Source organism: Oreochromis niloticus, unplaced genomic scaffold (genome assembly GCF_001858045.2).
Source record: "Oreochromis niloticus isolate F11D_XX unplaced genomic scaffold, O_niloticus_UMD_NMBU tig00006675_pilon, whole genome shotgun sequence".
NCBI classification, from domain to species: Eukaryota; Metazoa; Chordata; class Actinopteri; order Cichliformes; family Cichlidae; genus Oreochromis; species Oreochromis niloticus.
Genome location: NW_020328118.1, coordinates 172290 through 191613, shown reverse-complemented (window position 1 = coordinate 191613; position 19324 = coordinate 172290). Strand labels below are relative to the sequence as shown.

The following is a 19324-nucleotide window of genomic DNA, read 5'->3' as shown; positions in this document are numbered from 1 at the left end:
TGTGTGGCTTTGTGTGGCTCCTTATCTTGAAATCTGAGTCTGTTTGGCACTCCACAGCTGATGGCAGCTTCCACTGCCTCACACTGCTGTCTGACTGCATTCAGCTGACACCAATGAAGCAGGAAAGAAGCAGCTGATATTTGGACAGCACACATGATGGAAAGGAGGATTTCAGTTGATGTGCACATGAATGATTAGTGTTTCCTCTGCAGGTGAAGGTAGAAAGTGTGTGTGAGCTGAATTGAGCAGCATGGATCAGTGTGAGGACAGAGAGGAGGGAGCCCCTCCCTCTAAAAGCACTCTGTGTGGGGAACATGAGAGCCAGACCAAAGCTCAGAGGTGAGATGACCATCTCTAACTGTCCATGACTCTTCTCCATGTCACAGCTCAGCACTCACATCACTGCTCCATCATTATTCACAGGAACCCACCTGGACCTCCACCCAGCTCTGTGTCCTTAAAGAGTGACGGGTCTAAAGATATGCCTGTTGGTTTTAAATCCGAGCCTCTGTCTGCTGCAGAGAGGTGAGCTGTTAGTAACATGAACTCATTGAATTAACTGCTTGATGTTGTTCTGCAGCGCAAACACGTCATTCCCTCAATCCCATTTAAACTGTCTCCTAAAAACAAGCCTTTGGTTCCTAAACAACTAAAAATCCACTTCAGCAAAAAGGAAGTGAAAAATGAATAAATATATTTTTTAGCATGAGCTAAAGCAGAAAGTTATGTCATTCTTTGAGTACACTGAATATTTAGTTGTTCATATTTTTAATAGCTATTTTTTAAACATTATTTATACAAAACAAATATCACTGTTATCAGAGTTTGGATGTTTAGAGTGATTGGAGTTGCAATGTTGTTAATGTTCAGATAGGGATAGAAATATTACAAAAACAAGAGAATGTGAAGAAAAGAGAACTGAAACAATGTCTTTGTGTCAAATATGCTACCATCAGAGCTACAGACATTATCAAGTGGGATTTTCTGTTTTATTTATTTAATTTAAAAAAATGTGTTTTTTTGAGTGTAAAGGAACAGCAAGTTGCGTTTCACATTGCAATGTTTTGTTGTATTATTCTGACTCCTCATGGTTCCTCCACAGAGTGGACCAGCAGAGCTCAGAGGTTCCCAGTGGTCAGTCTGCTCAGCAGCATCAAACACAGCTGGACTCCATATTTATGGTCTGTACATGTACAACAACTACTTTCTCTACTAAACGGCAAATACATTGCCCATAAATAAATAACTAAATCAAAAAAATCAAAAAATTAATCAGGAAACAGTAAGCTTAAAAAGATGTGTTTTAAGACTACCTAAAATAGAGGAAGAGCACTAATGTTGCAAATGTTCTGTGGGGAAATGTACCAGTGGACACTGGAGGCTAATGTGAGCAGATGGGAAAATAACAGTAGCAGAGGAGGAGGAGCCCAGAGTACAGGATGCGGTGGTGATATGCAGAACATCAGATATGGAGGTAGGAGTTTGTGGAGGCTTTAAAAGTAAGAAGCAGAATCTAAAATCAATATGATAACTCAGAGGAAGCCAGTGAAGTGGTTGAAGGACAGTAGTAATGGTTTCTATGGAGGGCATTCTGGTAATGATTTTGCACCAGCTGAAATCTATGGAGACATTTGTGTGGTAATCTAGAAAGGATAAATTATAATAATCCATATGGAATATAACTAGAGCTTGTACAAGAATGGCAGTACTGTTAGCAGAATGATAACTAATAATATGTAGTTGGAAATATTATGACCAAGTAATATTATTGATAAGTATTTCAAAGTTTAGATCATTATCAAGAGAAACATCTAGGCTATTCAGCTCTGAATAACAGTGTATGTTCAAACAATATATTATATGGATTACCTAGAGCCAGCTGCTGAGTGATCGTAAAAATTAAAGTACTGAAAAGGGGCATAAAAATATTACACTGCACAGTGCAGTGACACTGTGGATGAAAATTTCAGGAGACTGAAAGACACTATTATAGTAGAGAAATGAGATCTAGTTTTCACCTCACCAGATCTGACAAATGTTCCATAATATTTAGCTGGACATATAGCATCCTTATAATTTTGTGTGTTTGATACGTATTCTTATGAACAACATGAGTGATAACTTTTAGTGGCAACATTTAGATTTAAGAGCAATAGATAGATAGATAGCAATTAGATGGAAATTAGATGTGGAAAATGTCCTGAAGAAATGTGGATTTTACCTTTTCCCACTTCTTCATTCATTCAGGTATTATGTATATTGCACCTAGTTAAACTCATTCTCGGAAATGTACCTCATCCTATGTACTTCTTTTCTCTCCTGTGTGAGAAAAGCTCTTGGGTCATTCATAAAATATTCTATTCCAGATACTAGAGGACAAAATCATCGCTTTTGTGAAGAACGAGCTGAAGAATATCAAGAGAGACCTCAGTCCAGATGACCTACAGTGTTTCAAGAGTCAATGTGAGGATGAAGATGTATTACAGAGTGTGGATGAAGAACAGAGAAAAGCATTTGTGACAATTACAGTGGACTTCCTGAAGAAAATGAAGCAGAATAAGTTTGCTGAGCATTTGCTAAGAAGTGAGAATCATTCTCTAAATATTTAGGCTGATAAAACATTCAAAAATGTCTCAAGAAGTAGAAAAAAAATACATTCACATGCAATTGATAAATCCTTGAGTGTGTGTGTGTTTGGGTGTGTGTGTGTGTGTCCTTCAGGAAACTGCAATAGGAACTTCCAGTTGCATCAACATGAATTTAAATCTGCTCTGAAGAAGAAGTTCCAGTGTGTGTTTGAGGGCATCGCTAAAGCAGGAAACCCAACCCTTCTGAATCAGATCTACACAGAGCTCTACATCACAGAGGGAGGGACTGCAGAGGTCAATGATGAACATGAGGTCAGACAGATTGAAACAGCATCCAGGAAACCAGATAGTCTAGAAGCAATAATCACAAAAGAAGACATCTTTAAAGCCCCACCTGGAAGAGATGAACCAATCAGAACAGTGCTGACAAAGGGAGTGGCTGGCATTGGGAAAACAGTCTTAACACAGAAATACACCTTGGACTGGGCTGAAGACAAAGCCAACCAGGACATCCAGTTCATATTTCCATTCACTTTCAGAGAGCTGAATGTGCTGAAAGAGGAAAAGTTCAGCTTGGTGGAACTTGTTCATCACTTCTTTACTGAAACCAAAGAAGCAGGAATCTGCAGCTTTGAAGACTTCCAGGTTGTGTTCATCTTTGATGGTCTGGATGAGTGTCGACTTCCTCTGGACTTCCACAAAACTACAATCCTAACTGACCCTAGAAAGTCCACCTCAGTGGATGTGCTGCTGATAAACCTCATCAGGGGGAACCTGCTTCCCTCTGCTCTCCTCTGGCTAACCACACGACCTGCAGCAGCCAATCAGATCCCCCCAAAATGTGTTGACATGGTGACAGAAGTCAGAGGGTTCACTGACCCACAGAAGGAGGAGTACTTCAGGAAGAGATTCAGAGATAAAAAGCAGATCAGCAGGATCATCTCCCACATCAGGACATCACGAAGCCTCCACATCATGTGCCACATCCCAGTCTTCTGCTGGATCACTGCTACAGTTCTGGAGGATGTGCTGGAAACCAGAGAGGGAGGACAGCTGCCCAAGACCCTGACTGAGATGTACATCCACTTCCTGGTGGTTCAGGTTAAAGTGAAGAAGGTCAAGTATGATGGAGGAGCTGAGACGGATCCACACTGGAGTCCAGACAGCAGGAAGATGATGGAGTCTCTGGGAAAACTGGCTTTTGATCAGCTGCAGAAACGAAACCTGATCTTCTATGAATCAGACCTGACAGAGTGTGGCATCGATATCAGAGCAGCCTCAGTGTACTCAGGAGTGTTCACACAGATCTTTAAAGAGGAGAGAGGACTGTACCAGGACAAGGTGTTCTGCTTCATCCATCTGAGTGTTCAGGAGTTTCTGGCTGCTCTTCATGTCCATCTGACCTTCATCAACTCTGGAGTCAATCTGCTGGAAGAACAACAAACGACCTCCAAGGAGTCTGAAACAGGAGCATCTGCAGAGGAACACTTCTACCAGAGTGCTGTGGACAAGGCCTTACAGAGCCAAAATGGACACCTGGACTTGTTCCTCCGCTTCCTCCTGGGTCTTTCACTGCAGACCAATCAAAATCTCTTACAAGGCCTTCTGACACAGGAAGAAAGTAGCTCACAGACCAATCAGGAAACAGTCCAGTACATCAAGAACAAGCTCAGTGAGAATCTGTCTGCAGAGAAAAGCATCAATCTGTTCCACTGTCTGAATGAACTGAATGATCGTTCTCTAGTGGAGGAGATCCAACAGTCCCTGAGATCAGGACGTCTCTCCACAGATAAACTGTCTCCTGCTCAGTGGTCATCTCTGGTCTTCATCTTACTCACATCAGAAAAAGATCTGGATGTGTTCGACCTGAAGAAATATTCTGCTTCAGAGGAGGCTCTTCTAAAGCTGCTGCCAGTGGTGAAAGCCTCTAACAAAGCCCTGTATGTATGCATCTCTGCACACTTTTATTGCTTAAATATTTATGTTTTGTACAGTTTACCGCAGCAGAAATCTTAGGATTTCTAAAACATTAGTGGATGTAACCCTTATCAAAGTGGACCCACAGCTCTTTTTTTTTAACTCTTCAAAAACTAATATAAATAAAAAGGAAATAATAAAAATCCCTGAAAGGAGTTAAAGCAGTTTGTTTCCAACAGAGGATGACGGGTAGCTGCATCATGGTTCAGTACGTGATAATTAAGGACTATTTTTAACTCTATCTACCAACAACAATCAGAGATATTTTATTTGGAAAGTATGAATGCCTGCTTCAGTGGGTACTGATCTATAATCACTTAAAATGATAGCTCCCTGCTTGCAACAGATACAGAGGTGTGACTGTGCTGTTTCAAACCAAGTTTTATGTTATTTCTTTTTTTTTTTTCTATGCTTGCATTACAAGTTGTATTCTTATTTATGAGGCAGCCATGGTATTATTTGTTATTCTTGTCCTAAGTTGACATTAGTAATTAATTCATTCAAAATTAATTTGATCACAAATATAATTGATTTCAGACTGTCTGGCTGTAACCTCTCAGAGAGAAGCTGTGAAGCTCTGCGCTCAGTTCTCATTTCTAAGTGTTTTAGTCTGGGAGAACTGGACCTGAGTAACAATGACCTGCAAGACTCAGGAGTAAAACTTCTATCTGCTGGACTGAAGAGTCCAAACTCTTCACTGAAATCTCTCAGGTGAGGATTAATTTTTTTTTTCATTAATTTAAAGAATTGGTCTGGATTATACTATCGACCAAACAAAAGCATTGTTCAATTTGTCCTTTTGTTAATATTTAGGTGTATTAGTTTCTGAATTATACAAATTTTATTTATTGATTTCCATATCCATTTAAAAAAACATTGAGCATGAACATTTGTGTATAGTGTGCTTTTTGACCACTAGTGTGCTGAGTGATTTCAGATATTTTGGATTTATAACATATCATTTTCTTTTCATTGCTACAAACTGTTTCATACAGGATTGCAGCAAAAGTACTTCAAACCTTTTTTTTTTTTTTTTTTTTTTTTACAGCAGCACAGAGGTTGTCAGGTCCTGATTTTGATTCCAACACTGGGTCATTTCTGTGTGGAGTTTGATTGTTCTGCTCGTGTTTGTGTGGGTTCTCTACTGATACTTCGACTTCCTCCCACAGTCCAAAGACATGCAGTTAGTGGGATTAGGTTAATTGGTCGTTGTAGATTTCCCACAGGTGTGAATGTGAGTGCGAATGGTTGTTTGTCTCTATCTGTTAGCCCTGTGACAGGCCCATTTTTAAGCAGATACCCAGGGGTTTATCTTTCCAAAGAAATTTGGAAATATGCGAATCCAGAGATCTGAACCAGTCTTGTGATGTTTACTCGGGATCATTAAAATAAATTTTTTTGTTTTGGCAAGACCATCATTATTGCTGTGACCCATGAGTGATATGGGTAGAGATTTCCATCTTTCTTTCTTTTTTTTTATGCCTGTCCCGTTTGGTTCTTTTGCCATCAAAATTATTGTCTAAAGGCAAAGAAAGATGTCCCAACAGATTTACTTTACCAAATGGACCATCCCAGCCTCGCCGAAATGGTCCATTTGATTCACCTTTTGTTGTTTATTTTATTTTCACTTGCTAAATACGGGACAGACTTGACTGGGGAAAAGAAAGGGGAGAAAGAAAGAGGGAAAGAAAAACGGCAGGGAAGAGGGACGGGGATAAAGGGCAAAAAAAAACAACAAAAAAAAGACAGACAAAAAAAAATTACATTTATCAATCACCTGGATCACCTGTTGAGAAAGAAAAAAGGGGAAACAAGCAAAAACAGAGAGCAATATAATGAATAACATCATTGCGATGATCTATGTGAATATAACAGTGAATACTAAATATTAAATATTATTGTGCAGCACGTAACATCGACAGTGCACAGTGTGCTTTGAGGTAGCAGCCAAAAAGGGTGTTGTTTGTGTGTGTGAGCACCCTTGTGCACACCTGTGAGCATGAGCACGCTTGTATTTAACAGGTTCCTTCATGTAATGATCTGCTAGAGCAGTGGTTCTTAACCTTGTTGGAGGTACCGAACCCCATCAGCTTCATATGCGCATTCACCGAACCCCTCTTTAGTGAAAAGTATTTTTTTTTCCAAATTCAAGCCATAGATATGTTTTTTACTAGTGCACAAAATGAGCCGTGCATGAACATCACCTTGTTCAAAGAACAAAACCAACACAATGCATGAACTTACAACAAATTACATACCTGTAAATTAGTGTGACTTCTGCTGTTGCCTTTGAGAGACCAGTTCAGATATGCGTGGCTTCACCTTGGCAAGTGCCAGTGTCATTTTCACAGAAAAGTCTGTTCCTTTTCTTCGGTTTTATGTCCAGCATCGTCGAAAAGGATTGCTCGCAAATATATGTTGTAACAAATGGTATAAAAAAATCCAGGGCTTTCTTAGCAATAATTGGTTACTTGTCCATTTGTCGACACCAAAACGTTGAGAGTGTTGTTGTTCTGAAGAGTTGCTGTTGAACCTGGCTCTGCTGAATTTCAATGATTATGTCAAGGTATTCATCATTGACATCTGCTGTCTCAACAGCAAACGTGAACGGCTGTCTCACCCATGCTGGATATGACTCTCTTGTAGGGAAATATCTGTCGAGAGACTTTGCAAGCTCATCTAAGTGCGTTGCAATTGTTTGCTTCAGTTCCGTGGATACAGAAATATCTCTGATTCCAGACACATCTTCGACCTTACTTACACAGTTGTCCAGAAGGGGGAAGTTTTTGAAGTTGTTGTTCTCTGTTCGTCGTTTCCATAACATTAGCTTTTTTTGAAAAGCCTTCAGGTGTTTTTCCTCTTCTATGATATTGACTCCACCACCCTGCATCTGCTGATTGAGATGACTGAGAGCTGCGAATATATCAGGCATGTACGCTAAAATGAGAATGAACTCAGGATTTTTGAAGCAATCTGCATGACAGTGTTGGTGCTCTTGCAAAAACAGGGCTAATTCCACACACATGGCAAAAACACGATTCAGCACCTGTCCCCGGGATAACCACCGAACATTAGAATGGTACAGAAGTACAGGGTGGGCCATTTATATGGATACACCGTAATAAAATGGGAATGGTTGGTGATATTAAAGTCCTGTTTGTGGCACATTAGTATATGTGAGGGGGAAAACTCCTCAAGATGGGTGCTGACCATGGTGGCCATTTAGAAGTCGGTCATCTTGGATACAACTTTTGTTTTTTCAATAGGAAGAGGGCCATGTGACACATCAAACCTATTGGTAATGTCACAAGAAAAACAATGGTGTGCTTGGTTTCAACATAACTTTATTCTTTCATGAGTTATTTACAAGTTTCTGACCACTTATAAAATGTGTTCAATGTGCTGCCCATTGTGTTGAATTGTCAATGCAACCCTCTTCTCCCACTCTTCACACACTGATAGCAACACCGCAGGATACTGGATGCCAGCACAGGCATCCAGTATCCGTAGTTTCAGGTGCTGCACATCTCGTTTCTTCACACCATAGACAATTGCCTTCAGATGACCCCAAAGATAAAAGTCTAAGGGGGTCAGATCGGGAGACCTTGGGGGCCATTCAACTGGCCCACGACGACCAATCCACTTTCCAGGAAATTGTTCATCTAGGAATGCTCGGACCTGGCACCCATAATGTGGTGGTGCACCATCTTGCTGGAAAAACTCAGGGAACGTGCCAGCTTCAGTGCATAAAGAGGGAAACACATCATCATGTAGCAATTTCAAATATCCAGTGGCCTTGAGGTTTCCATTGATGAAGAATGGACCCACTATCGTTGTACCCCATATACCACATCAAACCATCACTTTTGTTGTTCCAACAGTCTTGGAGGGATCCATCCAATGTGGGTTAGTGTCAGACCAACAGCGGTGGTTTTGTTTGTTAACTTCACCATTCACATAAAAGTTTGCCTCATCACTGAACAAAATCTTCTGCGTGAACTGAGGGTCCTGTTCCAATTTTTGTTTTGCCCATTCTGCAAATTCTGTGCGCCGATCTGGGTCATCTTCGTTGAGATGCTGCAGTAGCTGGAGTTTGTAAGGGTGCCATTTGTGAGTAGCTAATATCCGCCGAAGGGATGTTCGACTAATGCCACTCTCCAGTGACATGCGGCGAGTGCTACGCTGTGGGCTCTTGCTGAATGACGCTAGGACAGCCACTGATGTTTCTTCATTAGTGACAGTTTTCTTGCGTCCACATTTTGGCAAATCCAACAATGAACTAGTTTCACGAAACTTAGCAAGCAGTTTGCTAACTGTAGCATGGGAGATGGATGGTCTCGTAGGGTGTCTTGCATTGAAATCTGCTGCAATGACCCGGTCACTGCGTTCACCAGATATCAACAGAATTTCGATCCGCTCCTCACGTGTTAACCTCTTCAACATGTCAATGGCTGTGAACAAAGAGAAACTTGTAAATAACTCATGAAAGAATAAAGTTACGTTGAAACCAAGCACACCATTGTTTTTCTTGTGACATTACCAATAAGTTTGATGTGTCACATGACCCTCTTCCTATTGAAAAAACAAAAGTTGTATCCAAGATGGCCGACTTCTAAATGGCCACCATGGTCAGCACCCATCTTGAGGAGTTTGCCCCCTCACATATACTAATGTGCTACAAACAGGACTTTAATATCACCAACCATTCCCATTTTATTACGGTGTATCCATATAAATGGCCCACCCTGTACTTCGAATTCAGAGTCCATTTCTTTACACAGCTCACTGAAGATGCGGTGCCTCAGAGCACTATTTCGCACATAGTTCACACATTCCACACATTCCACCACACTTTTTAATACTTCTGCCATTTTTGGAGGCAAGGTTTTTGTTGCCAATGCATGCCTGTGCAAAATACAATGAGTCACAATGATGTGTGGTGCATCGGCTTTTACTAGCGCACCAAAACCAGAGTACAGAGTACCATCCGTACAAACTGCAGAAACCATGTCCCACGAAAGATTGTTGTTTCTGAAGAAGTTATCCACAAGTTTCTTCACATCAGCTGCCTTAATTGTTGTTGTAAGAGGCTTACAAAATAAAAAAATCTTCTTTTATCATGTCATCTTTCACATAGCGCACAAAAACAGTAAACTGGCTCAGAGTAGCAACGTCTGCGCTCTCATCGAGCTGAAGGCTGAATTTTGCCGGGCTTGAAATCAGATCGGCGACTACTTGAGCCAAGATGTCTTTACTCATGTCTTCTATTCTGTCGCTGATGGTGTCATTTGAAAGAGGAATTTGTGATAATTTACCTTCGGCCGCTGTTCCGAGTATCAGATTTGCCATCTTTAACGCGGCTGGTTTCACAAGTGTTTCACCAATGGTGTGTGGCTTGCCCTGCTTTGCGATCAGGTAAGTAACTTCGTACGATGCTGTGAGGATCGGTTTGTTAACGGGTACAAATCCAAGAGAAAGGCAGAGTGGGCCTTTAATCGAATCTGTCTCTCTTCACCTTGAATTCAGCAAGTGTTCTGTTCTTGTATTCCCCGTCTCCATGCAATTCAAGAAGTGTTCCTTTAGTTTTGCCGGTGCGAGACTAGAGTTGCTCAACTTGGCGTTGCAAATCATGCAGATAGGACGCTCACTCCCATCACGTTCCGTGATACATGTGAATGCATATTGTACATATTCATCCGACCACTTTCTTCTTTTGCCCGACATAGTTAGTATGGATTAAAATGTTTTAAAAAATCACACGAAGTACTACCACGACATTCACATGTTGACTACTGTGCGCGCTACATTCCCTGCAACCCTGATTGGCATGATCATCTGCAGCCAGTGATGGCCAGAAGGGGGTGTGTCATCACAAATTTACACGATAATTCGGGTGTGTCTGGACCTCTGCGACCTCCGCGGTGGAGGCTCTGCCGAACCCCTGAGACTGACTCACCGAATCCCTAGGGTTTGGTCGAACCCAGGTTAAGAAACACTGTGCTAGAGGGTGTGGGGAGCCATAGCCCCGTCCTCCAGGGCATGAAGCAGATATGGAGGAGATCAAGGCTCCAGACATCCAGAGGCCCTTAGAACACAAGAAACCAAGGAAGACTAACGGAGGGGCACTATCCCAGAAAGAGCTGAGGAGAGTCCCAGATGAGAGGTCACTCGGCAGCCACGGAGGAGAAGCCAGGGGGGGTTGCAGTTACGTGCCCGTGAGCTCCACCGGCAGCCAGCTGTGCCAGAGTGACCGAGCCCCAGGCTGAGAGGTCGAGGGCACCCCACCCCTGAAGTGGCCCGAGCGAACCCCGGGCTCCAGGCCCCGACAAGCAGCCACCAGGAGTGAGCCGGTGCGTACCTGGACACCCATCCCCGGACACAAAGTACCACCGGTACCACCGATGTCTGAGGGTGTCTGCCACTGGCAGGGGAAGTGGTGGGGGGAGATAGGCCTCCATACCTTGGAGGGCCTGAGATGTCCCTAGAGACGTGGCGTCTGATACCCGACCTGACATATAGACACAGACAAACAGGCACACACAGATACAAACATCCATTCACACCCTCATGCTCTCATATGCAATTACTCAACACTCACCCAACGTGGAGACAGACAAATAGACACTGTACACACAATCACCCTCCTCAAGCATACTCCAAATCCCAGGTCTAGGTACCCTTGCCCCTGGAGGGGGAAACTGCACCCAGACCCTGGTAGTGTTACCCTTTTCCCTGGGGTGGAAAGAAGCAGACCACCCCGACTCGGCAGCAGCAGGGAGGCCCCACAATCCAGACCCCAATCGGATGGCCAACTCCTCCTCCCAGCCCCCCCAGAGATTTCCGTCTAGCCTGATCGCCTTCTACTGTCTTTTAGAGTGGGATTTGGTATAATTTAGTTAAATCTGCAAGCTTAGGGGAGACATTTATACCTAAATATTTAATATTTTCAGATTGCAGTGGGGTAGAAGAAGAGTTATGGAAGGAGCAATTAATCATAAGAACTGTTGATTTTGACCAATTAATTGAATAATCTGAAACTCCTGAAAAAGAGTTCATTAGTGTAACTGCCTCAGAAAGATTTGTTTGTGAGTTTTAGAGAAAAATCAACACATCATCCGCATGAAGACTGATCTTATGTTTTACATTCTTGCATTTTATGTCCTTAATTACTGTAGCCTGTCTAATTGCTACTGCCAATGGTCCGATAAAAATTGCAGGAGTGATACTATAAACCCAGAAAAATGAAAGGAAGGTATACTATGACATTACAGCAAAGGCTAAAAGGAAGTACAAACCTTGGTTTCTCCAAATTATACTTTTATCTTGTCCCATAATTCAAAACTATTTACTTCAATCAACAAAACGTTTCAGTTTGATTCCTTTTCTGTATTATGTAGGTTTTTACAAAGTATGTTTATATATGGGAGTTTGATTTATTCATGTTAACCCTTACACCCTGGTGAAATTGATTGTTTCAGGCTGAGTACAAGATGAGACTTTTCGACATCTCCTCATCCATTCCTGACTTCCTCCAATTAAAAATTAAAAAATATATAACTCATACAAAAATAACTTTGGAAACCTAAATAAATAAACGACATGGCAGTGGCAATTTTATTTCTATAGCACATTTCATTACATGTAAACTTCATGTTTTTAAAAAAGGAAATAAAAACATGTCCTGTATGTTGGCAAAATCTTAGAGCAGTGGAAAAAAATCTACAACACCTGTCAATTGAAAGAATGGATATAAGGTTTTGGGTCTGTTTTTCAACTCATTAAGATACATTCAGTAACACAAATCAATATCTATTTGCCTCAGATACACGCTGATATGGAAAAGAAAATGGATAGATAAATAGAGAAAAAAATTACAACTTTCTCAAAGATGTTTCATTATGGTAGAGAAGCTTTAATAACATGTGTTCTGTAGTCTTTGGCCGAAAGTGGTGATTTGGGGTACAGACTAGTGGGGTGTAGTGATGTGTCAGTTGCGAACGAAATGGCTCTTAGAGCCTGCTCTTTGACGTGAACGACGCGAGCCGGCTCCTTATCACGAGCCGTGTTTTTTTTTCTTTTTCTCACTCTCTCTCTCTCTAACTTTTTTTCCGCTTCACTCTGCACGCGAGCCTCGTGCTTTGTGCTGTGAAGAGGGAGGAGGGGCGGTAGTTACACTCACAGTAGCACAGGAACAGAGCTGGAGGGAGAGAGGGAGAGAGAGAGAGAAAGAGAGCCAAGGACAACAATGTCACATTAGAAAGGTATAGTAATTACCCACAACTATTTTCAGTTGCGGATGATAAAGGATTCAGAAAGTTTATTGATGCAGGCCCATATGACAGAGAATGTGCATCTTCTTTCTGTTTTCATATTTTAATTTATATTTAATTGTGTTGTGGTTTGCAGTGTTTTGTGTTGTTTCACTTTAAATTTGTTTAAAAGGAAAAAGCTGAAAATTTAAATAGTTAAAAGTCGACATGTACATAGTTGGTTTTTGTATTATATGTGTCAGGCTCAGGAGAGACTCAAAGGCAGACCGTCTCAAAAGGTTCACAATTTATTAACAACTGACACCAGGTGCGAATATATACAAGTGGGGGGGAGGTCACGGGAAGGAGGGTCTCCAGGGACACAGGCACAGGGAAGGAACACACGGGCTATGTACAATCTCTCCCGGACGCTCAGGCTAGCTCGTACTCCGGCTTTAGCTCACCAAATGGCGATCCTCAGGCTGGCGAGAAGTCTGACACAGGAAAGGAGAACAGGTAAGCAGCGGCACAAGTGAAACTCAGAGAAAGCTTGATTTGTAATGACACTAACGAGTGTTACACAATAATCCAGCAACGAGGCGCCTCCAGCCACCTCCTTAAGTACCGAGCCAGAGAGAGCGCTGATCACAGGAGATTGTTTGCAGGTGCTGGAGCCAGGGGCAGGAGCTCACAGAGAACTCTGCCCCGGTGGTGCACAGAGCACGAGAGGGAAGAGAGAAGGGACAAAAGAGGCAAAAACACTTGTAGCCAGACCGGGCTAGCCGGGGAGGCACAGGGCCATGACAATATGATTTATTTATTACATTTTATGTGGAGTGAATAAATAAAAGTATATTTATGGTGGTCCCTAGAGACGTACAAACACGTACAAACTCTAAAACACGTAAAAACTCCAAAATACGTAAATAAATACACAAACAATACACATATGCTTACAATTGTGTAATTTAAGTGATTTAGGTAGCTCTGTTTTGGAAGTTCAGTTAAAGCTAGAAATGTGTTTTGCAGTTTGTACGTGCTTTTTGGAGTTTGTACGTGCTTTGTCTCTAGGGGCCACCACATATATTTATATATAAACATATATAAATAAAACCACTTTTTTGACATTAGTAATTCCTTTTGTGCATAATTTTATATTATTGTTAATAATAAATTAATTAAAGCAACAAAACAACCTGAAGAGCCGGTTCGGAGCCGAAAGAGCCGGCTCTTTTTAGTGAGCCGAGCCGAAGGAGCCGGTTCTCTAAAAAGAGCTGCAAATCCCATCACTAGTGGGATGTTCTCATACCCCACTAGCCTGGTTCAAACCCTACCTTTCTGACCGCACTCAGTTCATCAGATTAAAGTCCTTCACCTCTCAGCCTTTTCCTCAGTCTACTGGGGTGCCCCAGGGATCTGTCCTTGGGCCCCTCCTTTTCATTAATTACCTTCTCCCACTTGGACACAATATAATATTCAGTTTCACTGTTATGACGACGACTCCCAGCTTTACCTCTCCACCAAACCCGACTCTAATCTCACTCCACCCTCCCTCCCCCTCTGCTTAACTGAGGGGCTTCAGCCGCTCTGCCCCCCGACTTTGGAATTCCTTAGCCCCAGACCTCAGAAACATCACTTCATTCCTTCTTTAAGTCCAACCTCAAAACCCACCTGTTTAAAATTGCCTACTGTTATGAAACAGTTTCAACCCGGTTCTTTTTATTCCTCCGGCATCCAGAGATGGCACCAGACTCAGTAGTCATTTTCACAAAAACCTTTATTCACCTTCAGTTAAGCATGCATCTTCTAGAAGGGGAGATGTGCCAGGCCGGTGTTCCTCTGCAGATCTCCACTTCTTTGTGTGTTAAAACCAGTTTTATAGAAGTGACCCCAACATAAAACCCCCATGGTGTATTGCAAACTCTGTTTGTGTATGTGTGCGCGAGCATGTGACTGCCTGTGTGCGCGTACCCATGTGTCTATGTGAGTGCACGTGAGTGAGTGTGCGTGTGGGTGCGTCAAAACAGTTAAAGCACTGTGTGCGTGTCTCTGTATCTGTGACTTCCTGCCTTTCATAAAAGTAATCTCCTCTCACCCAAGCTACAACAATTTCCTTTAGAAAACATACAAAACAGAGTTAACATATTACATACATACAGGGGTATGTATGTACAGGGGTATGTATGTACATACACAGATGTATGTACATCATACATCTATGATGTATGACATCATACATCATAGATGTATGATGTATATGTATATGATGTATGATGTATATGGTCTCCTCTGCCACCTTTCGCTCAGGCGGTAGAGCAGATCAACTACTGTTTGGAAGGTTGGTGGTTCGATTCCTGCCCCAGGCTACATGCCAAATATCCTTGGACAAGATACTAACCCAATGTTGCCCTCCGATGCATCAATCGGAGTGTGAATGCGTATTAGTTGCACTTGAGTTTAGAAGTGCTTGTGGGTGTGAATGGGTGAATGAGGCATGTTGTATAGACTGCTTTGAGTACTCCGGGAGAGTAGAAATGCGCTATATAAGAATCAGTCCATTTACCATTACAAACGCTGTGATCCCCACTCTGCATCCACTGGGCCATTGGCCTCTTCATGTCTTACATCACAAATCCTTCCCTATGCCTCTGATCTACTGCTGGACCCTCTCATCTAAGCAAATTTAACACATCATATTGTAATAATTGTTTTCTTGTACTCACACTACTCCTAATAACCTATCCCTGATCTTAAACTTTCTATCTGCTACTCTTATTATTGTGTATATTTTGTGTTTTTTTATGCCTGTTTTTATTTGCTGTACAGTGTCCTTGTTGTTTTAAAAGGTAATTTTAAATAAATTGTATTATTATTATTCATTTTCTTTTGTCTGCAGTCTGTCAGGCTGTCTGATCACAGAGGAAGGCTGTACTTCTCTGGCCTCAGCTCTGAGCTCCAACCCCTCCTATATGAGAGAGCTGGACCTGAGCTACAATCATCCAGGTGACTCACGAATGAAGCTGCTGTCGGCTGGACTGAAGGATCCAGGCTGGAGACTGGACACTCTCAGGTATGGAGAGAATGTCTGATAGAGGAAGAAGAGCTGGAAACATTTTCTTTCTATAATTTAATTCTTCAATTCCTGTTTCCTTCATGCACATATGACATAAACAATCAGACACAGGAATTTTCTATGTATTGCGCTTCATATACACCTTTTCATACAGCTCTCTACATTTAATCATGAGGTGTTATTAATGTGTTTCTCAGCATCTTTTGATCTGTTTTCCTCCCCTGACCCTAACTGGTTGTGCCCTTTTCTGGATCTGCCAGAGGATTCTTCCTATTAAAATGAAGATTGTATCTTTCGTCTTTCTTCCCCATTGTTGCCAAAGTGCTTCCTTATAGCGGGTAATATGATTATTTGGGGTGTTTACTAGAGATAGCACGATACCACTTTTTTTTTATGTCCAATACTGATATCATAAATTTGGATATCTGTTGATATCGATATGAATCCGATATAGTGTATTTTATAATCAATAAAACAGTTTTTTAAAATATCTTGCTGCATTTTGTGAAAGTTCATACTGAAGTTTTGAAAAACAAAAATAAAGCTATTCCTTTATACCTCTATGCAAAAAATACACTGCACCCAAAATATTTCATAGTTCAGCACTACTGATCAATCTAATAAACTTAAACCTGCACCATCCTTCCCATTCTGGTATTTTAAAGAGTACTTAGTGGAAATATTAAACAACTTAACTAATAGGGTTGCCAACTCCCAGCAAAAATGATAGGAAACCACCCCTGACCCTCCACCTCATGATGTTTAACCCTTTAAGACCTACCATAGAACCAAGTCCGCCAGAGCTTATATTATATTTTTACATGCTGTAGTGCCAATTTTGGGAGCATTTCAAGTTGATATACATCAATACAACCATTATAGCCCAAATTTTAATAATATGTATGCATTCAGTGCATAGTAATTACATAAATTGCAAAAAAGTGCAATAAACTACAAAAAAATTGAAAATCGTTTTTGTTTTTTTAACATATATTTCTAGTTAGAGAAATTTAAGAGGCTTATCCCTCAAAACTGTGAATACAAAAAAGTTGCACAAAATAGTTTCCCACCATAGGAAATTTATTTTGAGTGTCTTCATAGTTTTATTTTTGAAATACACCACTTTTTATATACTGCAGGAAAAACGAAAATAAATATTATAGTGCAAATTTGCAAAAAAGCAGCATATGCATCAAAATAAACTATTTCCAGCAGTGCAATTTGAGTTCTAAGCATCCCAGAAACGACACAGAAAGTCATAAAGTCAAAGATAACTTTTAAAAACACCAGTATAGGCTCTGAGGCCCTGATAGTAAAAAAAACTACATTTCCGCGAAAATGACGTCACTTCCGGTTTCTGGCAGGTAATGGCGGACATGTGAAAGTTCGCGCTGACGTCTATTCCAACGTAGGAAGTGTTATGAACAGCTGATCAGATCGGCAAAGCATGTTTCTGGAATATTATGTTTTTGTTGCTGCAAGCGCTTTTTATGCAGTTTTTGCAAAGCTATATGTGGAAGGAAACCGTGACCTAGGACAAGCTGATGGCATAAGATGTAAGTACAACTCCTCCGGTTTCATATGAAAAAAAAATTATTGCTCTAGCTTACATGGTTGCAGAGCTACCAGGATTTAGGGGCGATCGTGGCTCAAGAGTTGGGAGTTCGCCTTGTAATCGGAAGGTTACCGGTTCGAGCCCCGGCTCGGACAGTCTCGGTCGTTGTGTCCTTGGGCAAGACACTTCACCCGTTGCCTACTGGTGGTGGTCAGAGGGCCCGGTGGCGCCAGTGTCCGGCAGCCTCACCTCTGTCAGTGCGCCCCAGGGTGGCTGTGGCTACAACGTAGCTTGCCATCACATGTGTGTGTGAATGTGTGTGTGAATGGGTGAATGACTGGATATGTAAAGCGCTTTGGGGTCCTTAGGGACCATAAAAGCGCTATATAAATACAGGCCATTTACCATTTAAAAATAGTTACGCAAAATGGAGCGTGCCCGCTCCGACCGGTTTTAAAGGGTTAATTGATTTGCAGACTGCACAGATGGTACCTTCCCAAAGGAAAAAGTAGTATAGCTTCCATAATATCTGATCGGTCCATTCCTAGTATTTACCTTATAATATAGAGCCTTGAGGATACTGTTTGGTATGATTTGGTGCCACATTAATAACACTTAAATTAAACTGGATGTTTATAAGTTATTTATTGATGAGAACTGAACAAAATTCCACTGGAGCAATAATGATAGCTACCTTTACTACACTAACTACACATATTTTAAATGTTTCTTCACTCTGAATTTGATTCATACAAATCTCTGTATATCCACAGGTCCAGAGCATAAACAATATTGTGAAAAGTATTTGTTTAACCATCCAAATCATTCAATGAAGGTGTTATAATCACTGCCATGGTCATAGGAGTATAACATCAAGCACTTAGGCATGCAAACTGTTACTACAAACATTTGTAGTTGTTCTCAAGAGTTCAGTGAATTCCAGCGTGGTATAGATGCAACAAGTTCAGCTGTAAATTTTCCTCACTAATAAATATTATTAGGTCAGCTGTCAGTCGGATTGCAATAGAGCAGAGGCGATTGGTAATAACAGCACCTCTGCCATGAAGTACTCCACTTAAAACCACAGAGCGGTGCCATCAAATGTTGAGGTATACAGAGGTCACCAGCTTTTTGTAGAGTCAATCACTACAGACTCCAAACTGTATGGTTTCCATGGCCAGGCAGCTGCATCCAAACCTTAAATCATCAAGCCCAATGGTAAGTATCAGATGTGGTGGTGTAAAACATGCTGCCACTGGACTCCAGAGCAGTGGAAACATGTTATATGGAATAACAAATCACAATTTTACTTCTGGCAATCCAATGGATGAGTGTTAAGTTTGGTGGTGAGGATTACTGTGGGGGGTTTGTTTTTCAGGAGGTAGCCTTAGCCTCTTGGCTCTGTCAGTGTGCCACTGTGGCTACAATGTACCTTGCCATCACCAGTGTGTGAATGTGTGTGTATGGGTGAATGACTGAATGTAGTGTAAAGCTCTTTGGGATCCTTAGGAACTAAGTAAATTGCTATACAAATACAGGCCATTTACCATTTGGTGAAAGAAACTCTCAGTGCTTCAGCATGCTAAGACATTTTGGACAATTTCTTGCTACAAACTTTGAAGAAATAGTTTAAAGATGGTGCCTTACTTTTTCAACATGCCTGCACAGTAGTGGACAAAGTAGGCTCATATTTGACATAACCTAGGATTAAAAAGATCTATCCTTAGGGCTACAGTTGGAAATCAAGAAAAATACATTATTAGCAAGATTCATGTGTTAATTCATTTATAGCACTTTTCACAAAAAAATATCACGGAGTGCTTTGCAAAACCAATACATAGCTCACATAGAATGCAAAATGAATAAATTATTAAAATGAACA

At 41.2% G+C, this 19324-nt stretch overlaps 2 long non-coding RNA genes across 2 annotated transcripts; both read left to right on the top strand.

Annotated features, from left to right (window-relative positions):
- Positions 1-294: 294 nt before the first annotated feature.
- LOC109200130 (uncharacterized) lies at positions 295-1145 on the top strand. The gene is made up of 3 exons (XR_002060344.1): positions 295-339; positions 424-525; positions 1103-1145. It is a non-coding gene; the product is annotated as an uncharacterized LOC109200130 (long non-coding RNA).
- A 3288-nt stretch (positions 1146-4433) lies between these two features.
- On the top strand, positions 4434-15753 carry LOC109200129 (uncharacterized). Its single transcript, XR_002060343.1, has 3 exons — positions 4434-4528; positions 5103-5276; positions 15711-15753. It is a non-coding gene; the product is annotated as an uncharacterized LOC109200129 (long non-coding RNA).
- The last annotated feature ends 3571 nt before the right edge of the window (positions 15754-19324 follow it).